This window comes from Bombus terrestris, chromosome 4, assembly GCF_910591885.1.
Source record: "Bombus terrestris chromosome 4, iyBomTerr1.2, whole genome shotgun sequence".
Lineage (NCBI taxonomy): Eukaryota > Metazoa > Arthropoda > Insecta > Hymenoptera > Apidae > Bombus > Bombus terrestris.
This window is the reverse complement of record NC_063272.1, coordinates 3,173,750-3,189,089: the sequence shown is the minus strand read 5'-3', so window position 1 is coordinate 3,189,089 and position 15,340 is coordinate 3,173,750. Positions and strand designations below refer to the sequence as shown.

The following is a 15,340-nucleotide window of genomic DNA, read 5'->3' as shown; positions in this document are numbered from 1 at the left end:
ATTCAGCCGGAAGGAAGACGCGATTTGAGCCAGGCCTCCGCTCCAATCAATCGACTACACTCGAATGCGATTTCTTGAAAGATATCGAGTGATATCCAATAAAGCAAAGACCTGGTGAGTGCAGCTTTAGGTAGTCTATCGATCGCCTCGCAACCCGCACGGTTCAACCCTTACAGGTACAAAGTTAAAGCGTACAGGGAGTTACAATGTCGGACCGCTTCTTTCTTCTTCTTTCTTTCTTTCTTTTTTTTTTTTGTTTGTTTGTTGTTTTACTTATACGAGCATGTATAGCATAGAGGTTGCTATCGTTACACACCATGTGTTGCATCCCACACCAAGCATGCAACCTCTCGTACGTGTACATTCTACGTCACACCGTCGATGCATTTTTGACGTCACGTGTTGTTTGCAGTATCGAGAACAGCGTGGTTTGAACGATCGTCGCGATGTTGCACGAACGAGAACTGTCAACTATTTTACTTCCACATCGTCGTTTATCAATTTCCCCAATGAAAAACAACACGACCCATTTAGAACTCGAGCAAGTTTCTTCGTAATAAGTACTCGATATTAAACGCCAAATACAACGTAGCGACGTTATCGACTTTCGTAATAAAAATTATCTCCATTTCTTGTTTCAAAGGAAACTCGAAAAGACGAAAAAGAAGTTGTCTCAGCGTAGTTTTAATATGTAGATAGATATGAGAAAGACAAAAATAGCGGAGATAGTTCAACGTGCAAGTTTGATGTACGGAGCCCGGGCCGAGTGATACGAAGAAGCAAGCACCGCGTGATTCTTCGTGGAAATATAAATGAAATATATATAGCATAAAAATTTTTGCATTCTCGACGTGGTTGTCGAGAAAATTGAGTTTGAAAATTTATCAAGCATACCGGAACGTGGGTAATTCCGGACTGGACGGGACTGAATAATCGACATGGAGGTCATTTTACGTGTGAAAACAAGTCGAAAATGTGGAGTAACATGTTCCCGTTTAAGGCTTCATTTTCGAGATAATAAATGTTAACGAATAAATGAGAAATTTTCAAATTTATTTTTCTGGGAAACAAAGCGTTCTACGAAGAAATGTTATTTTACGTTTTCGACTTATTTTCACACGTGAAACCACCTCCTGTCGATTATCTAGTCCTACTTATTCCGGAACATACCGTCGTTTAAGTATACTTGATAAATTTGCAAATTCGATTTTTTCGCGAACTAAGTCGAGTTAAAACTAGCAAAATGTTATTTTTAAAATAAAAATTAGATAATAGAAAGTAGATAGAAAATAACATTTTGTCAGTATATATATAATTATATATATAATTTATTAAATTTCATCTGTCGGCTACAAAATGAAATTCATTTACACACGTGGAGTTCTCATTCACATTTGTCGGAGTTATCATTCAACCTCAATGCACAGATTAAACATAGATTATTATATAGATATATAGTACACTCTATACAGCATAAACATTGTATTAATTATCGGTTTATTATTATTATTATTATTACCTATTTATCGCAGCAAGGTTTAAAGGATAGTGCTGTCTGTGTTACGAAACACGCGCGTTCCATGTTAATTGGTGAAGTAACTTTACATGTGAGAACGACGAATGTAATTTCTCTTTAATAGACAGAACATTGTCGAAATTTTCGACAAATACAAACCCGTAACACGTAAGTAGGAAAGCGATAAAAGTCAACGATTCGTTTATCGCAATTTCCAATTTTAACAACGTCTCAAACGTTATTCCAGCGTATATTGCTCGAAATTGAATAGAAATTTGCAAGTTCTTAGTTAATAACGTTAGAGAAACGAATAGCGCGTTAATAATTTGCAACTCGTATTAGTTGGTGAAAGTTTGCGTATTACGTGTTCCGGTCGAAAAGTTTATCGACTTGATAAATTAACATAGCATTGCGACAGCGTAGCAAAGAATACGTGCTTAACATTCGATTAATATTACCATTCGCTTGAAATTAACTTCTTCGTGAAAATTTAATATCGATAGGATAAAGAGGATATCACGCGGATTATCTCGAGATCAGAAATTAAATTACTTGGTAATTTGATGTTAATATTTCTTATTATACACAATGTGTTTCAGTAATTGAATATACGCGAAATTAACTTACGATATTATTCATCGAATTATAATGAAACAATTAGCTAGCAATTCGTTTATTCTATTATTTTATTATGTGTATGTTGAACAGAATTTTATACGTTTCTCGTACCTACTACGTGGTAGACATAATTTATTATTATGGTTTATCATCGTTTATAATTTAATAATCATTTAACATTGAAATTCGATATAATATTCCGGCGGAATTATTCTTTCACTATCATAATGAATTTAATAGCAGCAAATTTTATATATAAACGTAATAATGAATGCAACGAAAGTAAAGGTATTATATTCACTTTCGTTAAAGTAATCGGTTAATCATTAGAATACAATCTAACGATTATCAATATTAAAGAGCATCGCTTGTTTACTTCTTATAGCTTCGCCGCCTTCCGCATATTTTATATCTTCGTTCAACGTTTTAATTTTAGTACACGAACAACTTTCATAAATCGTCAGAGCTAATCTGTTGCAATGTAATCAGGAATGATAATTAAAAACTGAGCAGGTTAATTAGCCTAGTTCCATAAAGGACCAAATTAAAAATCCAATCAACAACGTACTTGAGCCAAGCTTAAATTCGATGCATGTGTTAAATTAACATTTCAACTTATTAATAATTCAACGATACTCTCCGCTGCATTGATCCTTTTTTTTTTTTTTAATTTAGAACGAAATACAATAGCCTGCTATTTTATTTATTGCCGTTACACGCTGTCGCTATTATCAGTTGTTTCGGAAAACTAGAAATAACAGGGAATTAAATTTCTATATATCCGTCGCTCGTTACATTACATTGACGTTTTATAGATATTTATAACGACAGTCTCTGACATTTACGTTGTCGATCGATGTAAGATAAATGAATTTCAGGAAAGAAGAGAATTGACATTTGATCATTTCAATTGCAATTACACGTAATCACAAACCATTTCGATAAAGGGAAATTTAATTTTACAAATACGAAATAAACCGAACAGATCGTCAACATATTTTTAACCCTTCAATAAATAGACACAGTAGAGGCCATTCGATTCTGAAATTGAAATCTAAATTTTCATTTCGGTTATCACGGTATAACGGAGAACTTTAGAATCTTTAACGTTCATGTACGTCCGAATTTAAAAGGAAAAACTTAACGAGTAAACGCAGAGATTGATTTTTATGAAACAGAAATTACAATAAATGAAATTATCACTCAGAACATTCACTCAGCGTTTCGTCTATCCTTGGTTCGTACGAATACCGAAAAATTCTATTTTATCATATCATTTATCTAGTAATCCTGATCAATTATTTTCTAATGTTATAGAAAACCAGCAGGTGTTGCAACGTTCATTAACGAGCATGTACATATGTTAGCCATGAGATGTAAATTATACCTTTTAGTAAACAATTTCATTTGCCGTGGAAATTGAAGTTAGGACGTTTTAACGCTTTTTATTCCCCTTTTTTGCTTCTTATGACGCTATAACCATAACGCACTGGCAATGGTAATAATGTTTTTAAACTTTCTTTCTTTTGTTCATATTATGTTGCACATAAATATGCGTGAAATAAGGTAATAATAATAATAGTAATAATAGTAACAATAATAGAAACAATAATAGTAACAATAATAGAAACAAAAATAGAAACAATAATAGAAACAAAAATAGAAACAATAATAGAAACAAAAATAAAAACAAAAATAGAAACAAAAATAGAAACAATAATAGAAACAAAAATAGAAATTCAAATTTTCAAATTTTTAAAAATTCAAGTTTTCAAATTTTCAATAAATCAAATTTTCAAATTTTCAAATTTTTAAAAATTCAAATTTTCAAATTTTCAAATATTCAAAAATTCAAATTTTCAAAAATTCAAAAATTCAAATATTCGAATTTTCAAAAATTCAAATTTTCAAATATTCAAAAATTCAAATTTCCAAATTTTCAAAAAATCTAATTTTCAAATATTCAAAAATTCAAATATCCGAATTTTCAAAAATTCAAATTTTCAAATTTTTAAAACTTCAATTTTTCAAAAATTCAAATTATCAAATTTTTAAAAATTCAAAAATTCAAATTTTTGAAAATTTGAAAATTTGAATTTTTAAAAATTTTCAAGAAACAATAATAGAGACAGTAATAGTAATAATAATAGTAATAATAATAATAGTAATAATAATAATAATAATAATAATAATAATAATAATAATAATAATAATAATAATAATAATAATAATAATAATAAAAATAATAATAATAATAATAATAACAACAACAACAATAATAATAATAATAATAGTCGCTTATAAGTTTTCACTTACAGGGATGTTGTAACATTAGGCTGTTGCAATCTGTTTGAAACGACAAGTATATTCGTCAAACACAAAGTGACTGCTACAATATAGAATTAAATTGTAATAAAACGACCGTTTCATTTTTTAATGTTATTACCAACAGGGCTCGTCGTAATGCAAAATATTGCCAGTTCTTCGTGACGACTATACTCGTCGAAGACGGCTAACTGGTTAAGTCTATCCGTTTAATGTTCTTATCATTTTCCACAGCTGCCTGCTGTCTTCCTATGAAATGTTCTACTTTCCTCTTATAAAATTTCTACGGAGACGAGTTCCATTGTCGCAAATTTCGCTCCTCGATCAATCGAATTATTTATGGGATGCTCCGACAACCATAATAGGTAGAGCAACGCGATGAAAATAATATAATACGTTGATATAACGTATAAATTAATTATATCACGTATCATGGAATGATATATCATCGATAATGTCATTACCAAAGCGTCGATCTGAATAGTTTCGTTTAAGTTTGATAGCTAATCGCTAGCAAACTGCGTCGTAATAAATTGTCCTGGCTGATAGGAAGCAATTATACAAATTGAACGCGCGAATAGTCCGAGGAATTGTCTGAAGAAAGCATTATCTCTTGGAAATTTCATTAGAAGGTAAACACTGCGTGGGTGGAACCCTATCTGTAAATCTGCAGTTATTTCTTATTGGGTGATCTCCTCATTAATTTTACAGGGGGTGCTAACAAGCAGACTGACGAACGAGGGTAACATTCCCTTTTGAACGCTTCTGCGAATTCTCCGTTGCCTTTGCCAGCTTTCTGTCCGATTATACAAAATCTATCAAACGAGAATTTATCAATAAACCGCAGATTGTCGTACAAATTAATATAATTGTAAATATTATTGGCGGAACGGAGCTTAAATAAAGTACTTTGCCTCTGATAATTCACATATTTTCGCCGTGCTACGCACAAATTTTCTAACAAACGTATAAATATTAGCGGCATATTTGAAAACCACAAATACGATAAGTTCGTGTTTGTTCATTCGATGACCTTCGTGTCGCTTGTTGACTACAAAGAAATATTTTGATAAATAAGACATAATCGATAAATAATAATTATAAAAATAAACGAATAAGTAAATCTAGAATACTTGGCAAAGGAACAGTAATACTGGAGCAACTCTTCTGTTGGTCCAACTTAATAAACTTGATTGCAGAAGATAAAATTCTCGATCGTTGATCGAAGCAAAGTCGAAGATGCAAAGACACCTCTCTACACGCTGGAAGCATAAAACTTCACAAGATAAAATAAAAGATCGAAATTGTAAATTTGAAGGGATAAAGTCGCTGTTCCGATGTAAGCGAGATATCATTAACTTTCACTCTCACCTACGAATGGTCATAAATGTCTCAAAGCGTACAGAAGACACCAGGGAGAAACGATATAGCATCGATAAAACTTTTATTATTAAAAAAAAATTACCACATTCGAAGTTTTTATTTGGCGACTTTGAAACGCTCCCTGCTAAAAACCTTTGACGCCCCCCCCCCCTATATCTTCTTCTTTTTATACCTGGGAAGCAGTTTCACAAGTTTCCTGCCCTTTTCATTATTTTAGACCTAATAAGAAGATATTTTTAAGGTGAAAAAGACAGTACGTTTATCATCGATGTCAGTCCGCTTAGATTCTATGGTAAATTCATACAGAATATCTTAATCAGTCAATTGTCTTTGACGAGTATACTCGTCGTGCGTAAAAAATAGTTAAAACTTGCTGTTTTCAATTGCGATAAATTTCGGCAATAAAGTTGAAAAATAAAAAAGTCGTTTCGTTACAACTTAACGCTAGAACTACCGATAGTTAACACGAAGCTATTTCTACTAAAACCAGCGAAAATGACTGGTCTTTAAAAAAAAAGGAACAATGGAATATTTTTATATTTAGTGATTTATTACTTTCTTACAGAAGGAATTCCATGTTATGTAGTGCATTTTTGGGATTATTAATCCATCTGGGACCATCATCCCTGAACTAAGATTGATACACTTATAATAGGATTGATACACTTCCTGATAAATGTTATCATTATATCGAATGACACGCAGTAAAAATTTTAAGAACGCGTGGCAAGTTGTACAAAACGAGGAAACTGGTTAATTGGGATTCAGATTGTGAGAAACAGATTGTGGGACCCTTTTACCCTTTTACACCTTGACAAGTACCGGGTATTTTAACTGATATTGGTATAGGTAGCCTTGATACATTATTTTGAGTTTGAATACATAAAAAACAAAACAAGATTCATTATATTATTCTTTTAGTTATCGTTGCAAAAGTCATTACATCATTGCGGAAAAAAATATAACATGAAGTAGGAATTTTAAAATAAAATTGTAAAACCAGTCAATTTCACTAGTTATTCTGGTTTAGTTTATTTGACAACTTAATTCCATACTACACAGTTGCACATACCCTGTGTTTGAATATACTCGTCATCGCTTTTTAGGAAAACGTTTTCCAAACAGGTGGCAACAGTCGACTGGCCAAGTAGATTATTAGCAACTTCGTCAAGAAAGTTTCTAATTTTATGAAGGAAACGTAAAATGTAGAAATTGGTAATTTTAAACACGAAAAAAATGTAAAGATTGTATAGCTTCAGTATAGGTTCAGTCGCTATCTCCCTTTCAGAACATTTTAGAAATCATCTACAAGATCATATTGACCATTAATTCTCAATCTTTTCGTCCCCTTCGTGTCTCTTATGTCAGATTGAAGGGAATGTCAACGATAATTTACCTTCTACCCTTGGTGAACAACTTTCAGATAGAAATGGCGGAACCTTCAAGATATATCGAATGATATTTATTAAGCCGTCCCATTAGGGTGAACGAGAACGGAATGTAGCATTAACTTGGTACATAAAATCCCACCCCACTTTGTCTCCAGCATATTGCTTGTACGGTTCTGCAACCATGTAACATTTGCCCCTAATGCGATACAAGTATGAGAAGAGCTTCGGTATGTTGCAACCTAAGTATCGTGAATTACGAGCGCAATAAAAATGTTAATGCTACAACAAGGAAAACAACGTTCCGATTTGTTTAATTCTTTTAATTCGAATCACGAAAAAAGCACATGTTCATTCAAAATGATAGTAATCCGTGTTATGAAAGAAGCAAGGACGAGCATATAAATTGATTTGAATTTTTCGAAATATTTGTTCAGATGGCGAATCGAAGAGATGAAAGGCGAATCGAAAGTTGAAAGATTTCGGAATAAATTATTTTTTTAACGTTCTGTACGTGTGCGAATCTTCGAAAGATGTTCCAATTTCCGTTGCTCTAAACCCAGATAAAGAAAGCTTGAAAAATAAACCTCTACCTCGCAATAACTCGCAATAACAATAAACCTCGCAAAAACTCAAGTCGTTTGATCTGACCTTACGAAGAAATTATTCAATTGCGAAGGATGTTGCGATAGTATTGTCGTTCACTGTACATGACCATTCTATGGCAAATCGATTATTTTTTCGCGTCGATGTCAGGGATTCTTTTTTTTCCAACTTGCCAACTCGAGAAAGCGAAAGAACTTTCGACAGATCTAACTCACGAAGATGGAAGAGATCGATTTACGTAAATGGAAAGATGCGTAGCTATCTTTGAATAAATAAAAAACTTACATATTATTTAAACGAAAAAGGTCGTTTCAACAAAGATCCAAAATTTCTCCCTATCGCGCTCTCTTTTCTCTCATCTTTACACACTCATTCTGTAATATCATGGTCATATAGCAGTTTCAACAATGTTTCGACTATGTAACGAGCTATCCTAATCACATCGAACTACCACGGAAAATGCAGTCGAATAAGCAGACTAACGCCAATGATTCATAGACTCGTGGCAAACGAAAAATAATCGCTGCGAGTCTTTTTCCTGTCGTTGCTATATACTATGTATGTATGTATGTATGTATGTATATATGTACGTACATTTATATATGTAGCTTGCTCCGGACATACAGACTAACAGATAATAACCGAAGAGAAATATCCAGGCTGTGTCACACGTCAAAAGCCACTAGCATGATTTAGGATGCCACCAGTGATAAAGGATATGCATCTATTATTTATAGCGATAAAAATTCTATTACTTTCTTCTCACAGTACTGTGTCTAACTAGACTGTGAATATTTATTGCGCGCTCATATTTCCACGAAAATAATTAAGAGAGACACTTGAACCGGAAGTTGCCGTTATTTGTTAAATATTATATTAGATCGTGGCAAAAGTTTCTTTCGTTCTATAAGGAAATCATAGACGCGCAACATTTTTCTGTTTTCTATTATTTTATCGAATTACGTACGATCCATTTTGTCCTATTAAGATGAAGATCGCATTGTTTGACTGAATTTTCGTGTTTGTATAAAGATGCGTTGTCGTAAAAGATATGTTTGTAAAACAAAGACGATTAGGGGACAACCTGCTGGTGTTACAAGCAACAGATACTCTACTTTAGATATTTTATACGTTTACGTATACGACATCCGATACGTTTTTACATGTTATGAGCACGTTGTATCCATTTCTGCATGATTTCAGATTTCTCTTGAACGTATAAAACGACCACGATATACATATTCCAACGAAAATAAATGAAAACGCGCTTCATTAACCAGGCACACGTCAACGCGTAAATTCAACAAATTGTGGAACTTTGAAATTGCACGCAGAGAATACGTGGATGCGTATGGCGCAATTTTTATTTTCTGCCACAATTCACCCTCGGAGAGTGAAATCTATCTCTGAAAATTTCCCGCTATTGCTGTAACATTGACGGATACTTTTATCGAACGATAGGCGCTGATCGAAAGATGTAACTCTCGTCCGAAAAGTTTCTTTCTATGTATACTTGTGGCTTGAAAGCTATAATGGAAAATCGGAAAGTAGGTCGATTCTCGGAGGTGAATTTCATCCCCTTAGAGCAACTTTGGACAGCGAAAGAATGTCCTGTACGCGTCTCGGAAGTTTCATAATCTTTCGAAACTTGTCTTGTAAGTAGAAAATTTTCTTATATCTGTTTTGAATATTTTATACGCTTCTGCATTATTTCGTACACTCTGTGTACTCGTTTTCGAATTTCTCATAAACGCAGAGAAAACGTACGCGACGACTGTTCTATGCATCTCGTTTTTTGAAAATGAACGACAATCGCAAGAACTTGTAACGTTGAAGAACGAGCCACTGACTGTCGTCGTTGATCTTTCAGATCATCCTCGCTTTCGTTTAATTACAGCTAAGTGGAAAACATCGGTAACGAACACAACGTCGTCGATATCCCGTACAATACGTCGTGTTACGATATTACGGTGAACATCATTTGTCAGCATCGGCTTCCCGTTGCCTTCGGCTTGCGATCTGATCTTTACAATTCTTGCGAATACGCCTTTCAACGACGCTTTAAACTCGTGGCCGCTTTCCAGGACAACGCACACCGCGCCCGATAGAAATATCGAAAGCGAAAGCTTTCTCTTGTTGGCGGATAAATGCCCGTGAAAGCTCCGGATCGATAAGGGACACGGTATGTTAAATTCTTTTTCTTCGAAACAGGTCTGATGCAGCTTTCGATATCTCGGAGAAGCGATTCACGCGATAATCGTTTCCCTTTGCGACGATTCTGTGAAAAGCTTCACACGCTTTTCCGCTACACACGACAGATCGTCACTCTTTCTATCGAATAATCCAAGCCGAATCCAAGTTCGACAAGACCAATTCCGCAAAATTCCTGTCTCTCGCTATTCCTCGTGTAGAAGATTTACTAAGTTGAAATTTCACAGATCGTAGCTGCTAAGCTACTCGTAAGTTACTCGCAAATCCTTTCGTAACTTGTATCTCGTCCTTGCATCGTGTTTCTGCATATTCTTCCCAATAAATTCTAATTAAACCGCGGATCCATATTTTGGAGAATGTAAAAAGGTAGAATCTCGGTTGAAAATTGCCTCACCAACCAATTGCTGTAGAAAACGCTACTTTATATATTTTAAATATTTTTTCGTGTTCCATTTCGAATTTCCTATGAATGGAATTCAGGAATCCTAGGAATGGAATAAATGGAGTATTAAAATCTTTCCGTTTAATTACAAGGTGGTCACAAAGCGGAAAGGTCAATGAAAATATTCTTGTCGCGCTTTTTCTCCTCTGCGATCTTCCGAGACGTTAAGAAAATCGAAATTGTAGGATTTTAAAAACGAACGTAAGACTTTGACGTTATTGAGAAAAATATTTTGACGTGAAACGATATCGCGATAAAGCCCGCTTAAGCTCGGTATTATCTTCGACGTAGAATAAACTTCTGCCCTTTTTTTAACTCGTCGAAGTTTCCTTAAGTTGTTTTAGCTGTCATCCTGCGCTACTTTCACTATCACTAAAAATTTCTCTCAGAAATTCCAACGAGAAGCAAAATTAAATAAATCGGCGTGCATAGTAATTGCGTTTTGTTATCACGACAAGAATCGCGTTAGTAGGAACGCAGTTTCAGCTTTTTTATTCGCCGCCAAAACGTTCATTTTTAATACTGTCAGTTTCGTTTGGATAGGAAAAGGGAAAAAAGAAAGGGAGATAATTCGGACGTCTTACTCGGCAACTTTGCCTTCTTAATTAGCAGCGAGTCAACGACTTGTACGAAATTCTCCACATTAGTCGGCGGCAGCTAATCGCGACAAATGGCGTGCAACGATGTGCAACTTGTCGTACAGCTGCGAAAAAAGCTATTCAGCTCGTTCGAGCAGGTTCAGTAATTTTAACGGCATAAGACATGTCCAACGTTTCGTGGAAAATTTTATCTGCGCTCTGTTTTTCTTTTATCGTTTTATTTCCGTGACTTGGAGATCACTTCCAGGCTGAGCAAAGGGAATATTTTAATACCAGATCAAAAAGGGAAACAGCCTATCAAATCGAACGATGGAAGGTTTTTTAAAATAGATGACAAATCTGCCAAGTTCTGGGTCCCGTTAAGAGGGGTGTTCACGCGTAAATTCATTCGTACCTTCATCGAAGCGATAAAAAATATTTTTTAATAAAATTTCGGATCGATGGAATTACGAATTTCCATAAAAATATGCGAGCCAAATAAAAATTTGTTTCGTCCACTATCGATATTGCCACATCTACAATGTGTTTTCCGCTTCTCACGTTTCGCGTATACTTTTTTTTTTCATGCTACGCGAATTTCCATAAATATCTAAACATCGGCAATCTAATTGAAACCCTGAAACCCTCGAACCGATGTATTTCGTTCGAAAATCAATTAAAGCGATGTTTTTCGATAATTCGAGAAATTAGTTAACAACGAATTCGATTTGATATGTTTTCATTGGACGCGTTCGCTTTAATTGTCCTTTCATCGAACGCTTTGCCTCGATCCCCTGTCTTAAACATTTCCTCGGAGGATGAACTTCTTAACGGACTTGATGAACGGTGTGGACTTAACGAAGGTAATTTTTTATACTCGCGGAATGATCTTTTTCAGAGAATCTTAACGATGGTCGAGCTGATAGAAGGAGCAATGCATGTCTTTTAAACGTCTTCGTTTAAATCATTACGAGGTATTCGAATGAGTTGTAATCGACCATAAGCGTATCGTAATTGAATTATTAATTATTTATTAGAACAAACGATAATTAATATATATTTCTCGATGATACGTTTCTACGTGATATATCTCTTTTTCGTGAAAATTATCTCCTGAATTTTCCACCGTTTTGTACACCATGGTAAATATGTTCGTGAAATAGCTTTCACGATAAAAGTCTCTCGTACCTGCACGATAATAAAACTGTTTTTATTAAATCTCTTTCATTGTTTTCGAACAGAAAATCTATTCTCTGTTGTTTCTTATACGACGCGAAATACGTTCTACGACAGTGCGTTACCGTATAAAGGTTAAACTGTGTACCGTAAAAGTTCAGGCTACAATTGTTGAGAAAGTTGTTTTGAAAATAATGGAAAACGTCAAGATAAAATCGGCATTTCTATCGGTTTAATATCTTTGCATGGAATACAAATTTTATTAATTTTAAAACAATTGACGTTATTTTCAGCAAGTTATTCGGTAAAAAATTCAATCGATATTTCACAAACTGGTTGTTCAACGGATATTCCTTTCTCCGTGGTTGCACAGAATACACATTATTTTTTCATTTTTCTTTTTTTTCCTTATCGAACCTCTGAATTCGTATCACAGTTGCGCATAAATATGCACGACGTAAAATTGCGTTAGACGCTTAATTTGCAATTCTTTCGAAGAATAAAAACACGCGAGTAATCTCTGCAGTAAATTAATAAATTTACTTGAAGGGTACTTGCGCGAAGAAAACATTGTAAATTGCAAAATTGAATAATTTTGATGTTTTACCGGAGAACGTTCTACGTACCGATAAAAATACCGTATTATGAAATTTAACTGTGATTTCCCTTACCGAATAAGCTACCACTCACACTGGAAGATTGTGTCGCAACGTCGTTTCTGTAAAAAAAAGAATATAAATTTCAATAAACATTGGTCGATCGTTTCTTAGCTTTCGTCTATGCCATCGATCTCGACGAATAGAATTTCCTTTGCAAGTAACAGCCGACACACACACACGCCTCTCTACCCGTACGCTTCCCTCGTTCGTGAATCTGGATGTTATGTTAAGGCTGAACTACATCAAGTTTTCTCCTGCTGGCGAAAAAACTTGTTTCTTGGCACTCGAGGTGATTTCTATGAGAACTCTTAGCTTGGTACGTTAAGAGCTGTACAGGCTACGCCGCCAAACTATACGTCGCTTGATAACTCGAATCACTTTGAATCGCAAACAACTGCAACAACACGAGCCAGAGAAGCGTTAATGGATTGCCGATCCCCGAACCGAGTGCCAAAACGCACTCTACGCGCACTGTTTTTACTCTGCTCAAACCGAGGAGGAAAAAAAAAAAAAGAAATAAAGGCACCTCATCCTCGTTGATCGATAGAATCGTTCTGTTTTGTGTCTGTTGGGGTAAACGAAGTAGCACAAGGTACGCTCCATCACGTTGCGAAACTCGTTCGCACATCGAAGATAAATGAAGATACGTTTGAAGGAATGAATCCAATTAATTCCGCGAATTGGATGTAAATTCGAACAAAGCCAATAGGAAGCTGCGTCGATTCTCGAATTCTTCCAATAATTGGACAATAATGCCGGCCGCGGGTCAAAGATTGCCGCGCCGGGTTGAACGATAATCGATACTCGGCTATTTTATCAACGAACAATACGCAAACTGTTGTTTCGCGACGGACGCTATCGATAGAGCTAACGGTCGATGACGCCGCTCGAGAATCGTGCAAGAAACAGCAGTTATTTCTTTGCTATTATTCGGATTAAAGGTTTCCATGCACTTCGCCACATTCGAATTGTTAAATTGCACCGCTGTTGACGTACTTGCGTCCTCTGCTCCCATTGCCACGCGCTCGAGCGTCGCATCGAATTTTTGTTGTTCGCTGTTATTCAAAGTCACGTCAATCACAAAGGCTTTCGGCTGCTATTTCGCGTTAATTCAATTCGAGGATCAAAAAGCGGAATAACCGCGTACCAATGGCGACATTGACGCGAACGAGGCGAGTTATTGTTCCCTCGAGTTTGCCAGCAACCTATGTTTGTTTTATATTCGCTTCTCATCATCCTCGCTCTCCTGGGTAGCACAGAATTTCAGTTACGTTTCTCCTTGGTTTACGTCCATGGTCTACTCTTTCAACCAACGACCTTCGCATCTCTCCTACTGAACATCTAAGCTCGAAGCTTGAAACTTGAACTTCACCTTCGAACGTACCTCTAACTACTTGTACTATCGCTGCGCCTAAACTCTGACAACGTACAGACGTACAAGATGTGAAACTCAGTGTGAGAATATGCAAAAGACGTATCAACACAACGGACCACGGACAGGCCACGGAGGTCTATTACGAAACTTCAAGACACAAACGGAAGTTGTGTAATTAAAAGAAAATAGTTCGACGTATTACTACGAAGTAGCTCAATTTCCTTAACACTTTGACTGACAAGCCGAAATCACATGTTTCACTCAGCACGCCACGGGAATATTTTTATTGTTCCAAGCATATAATGGCAAAATAATAATAAAATGACGATGTAAGACAACATTTTTCCCCAATGGACCATTTATCTTATTGGTGGTCAGGGGAGGCCACTGTGGCGCAATTGATAGCGACGCATTATAACAAGGCTTCGTTTATTTCAACAAACCAGTCGCATTCGTTATTTCGTCGCAAGCAAAACGTCCAGAATATATCGTTGAAACGTGTAGAAGATATTAGTAAACAGTATTTGCTCATTCTATATATAATAGTAAGGTATGTGCACACTTCTAACTTGAATTATATGATTATAAAGCAGCATTTACGATTATTTTCTAGTAATCTTAACTTAATGAAGAACGAAAAAGATTTCAATTTGAACGTTGAATCGCGAAAATGTTAAATATAATATAAATTAATATAAATTTTAAATCGCGAATTTGAAAAAGCAGGGAGGGCAGCGACACGGCGCAGCACGCGCTGGAGCTTTGTCCGGCGTGGGAGCTACACAGCTACTCCCTGCGGCACGTTATAGGTGAAAGATTGACACACTCTCGGCGATTCTAGAAACGATGTTGAGAGCGAACCATAGGAATACGAGGCTGTCCGCCTCTTTTGCGAGCGAGCAGAAAGGGAGAGAAAGAAGAACTCTCACCCTTGTAGGATAACGCATGCAGGGGGATGGCGGTCAGGCGGCCCTAGAACCGCTTCATCGCCGTCCCAACGGACCCACGACTAAAACAGGGGATAACGCTAGGGGCAATGCCCCCTCCCCCCTCTCTAGCATCA

At 35.6% G+C, this 15,340-nt stretch overlaps 1 protein-coding gene across 5 annotated transcripts in view; it reads right to left on the bottom strand.

Moving 5' to 3' along the window:
- LOC125385000 overlaps positions 1-15,340 on the bottom strand; it is a 64,606-nt gene that overhangs the window by 24,272 nt on the left and 24,994 nt on the right. For 3 of the 5 annotated variants that reach the window (XR_007223911.1, XR_007223913.1, XR_007223914.1), the window contains one exon: positions 12,915-12,961. The exons of 1 other annotated variant lie outside the window; for it this stretch is intronic. The gene's annotated coding sequence lies outside the window, so the exon portion shown is untranslated. Of the gene's footprint in view, positions 1-9,737; positions 12,256-12,914; positions 12,962-15,340 lie in introns of those variants that run through there. One more of the 5 variants, XR_007223915.1, reaches the window with a different exon arrangement.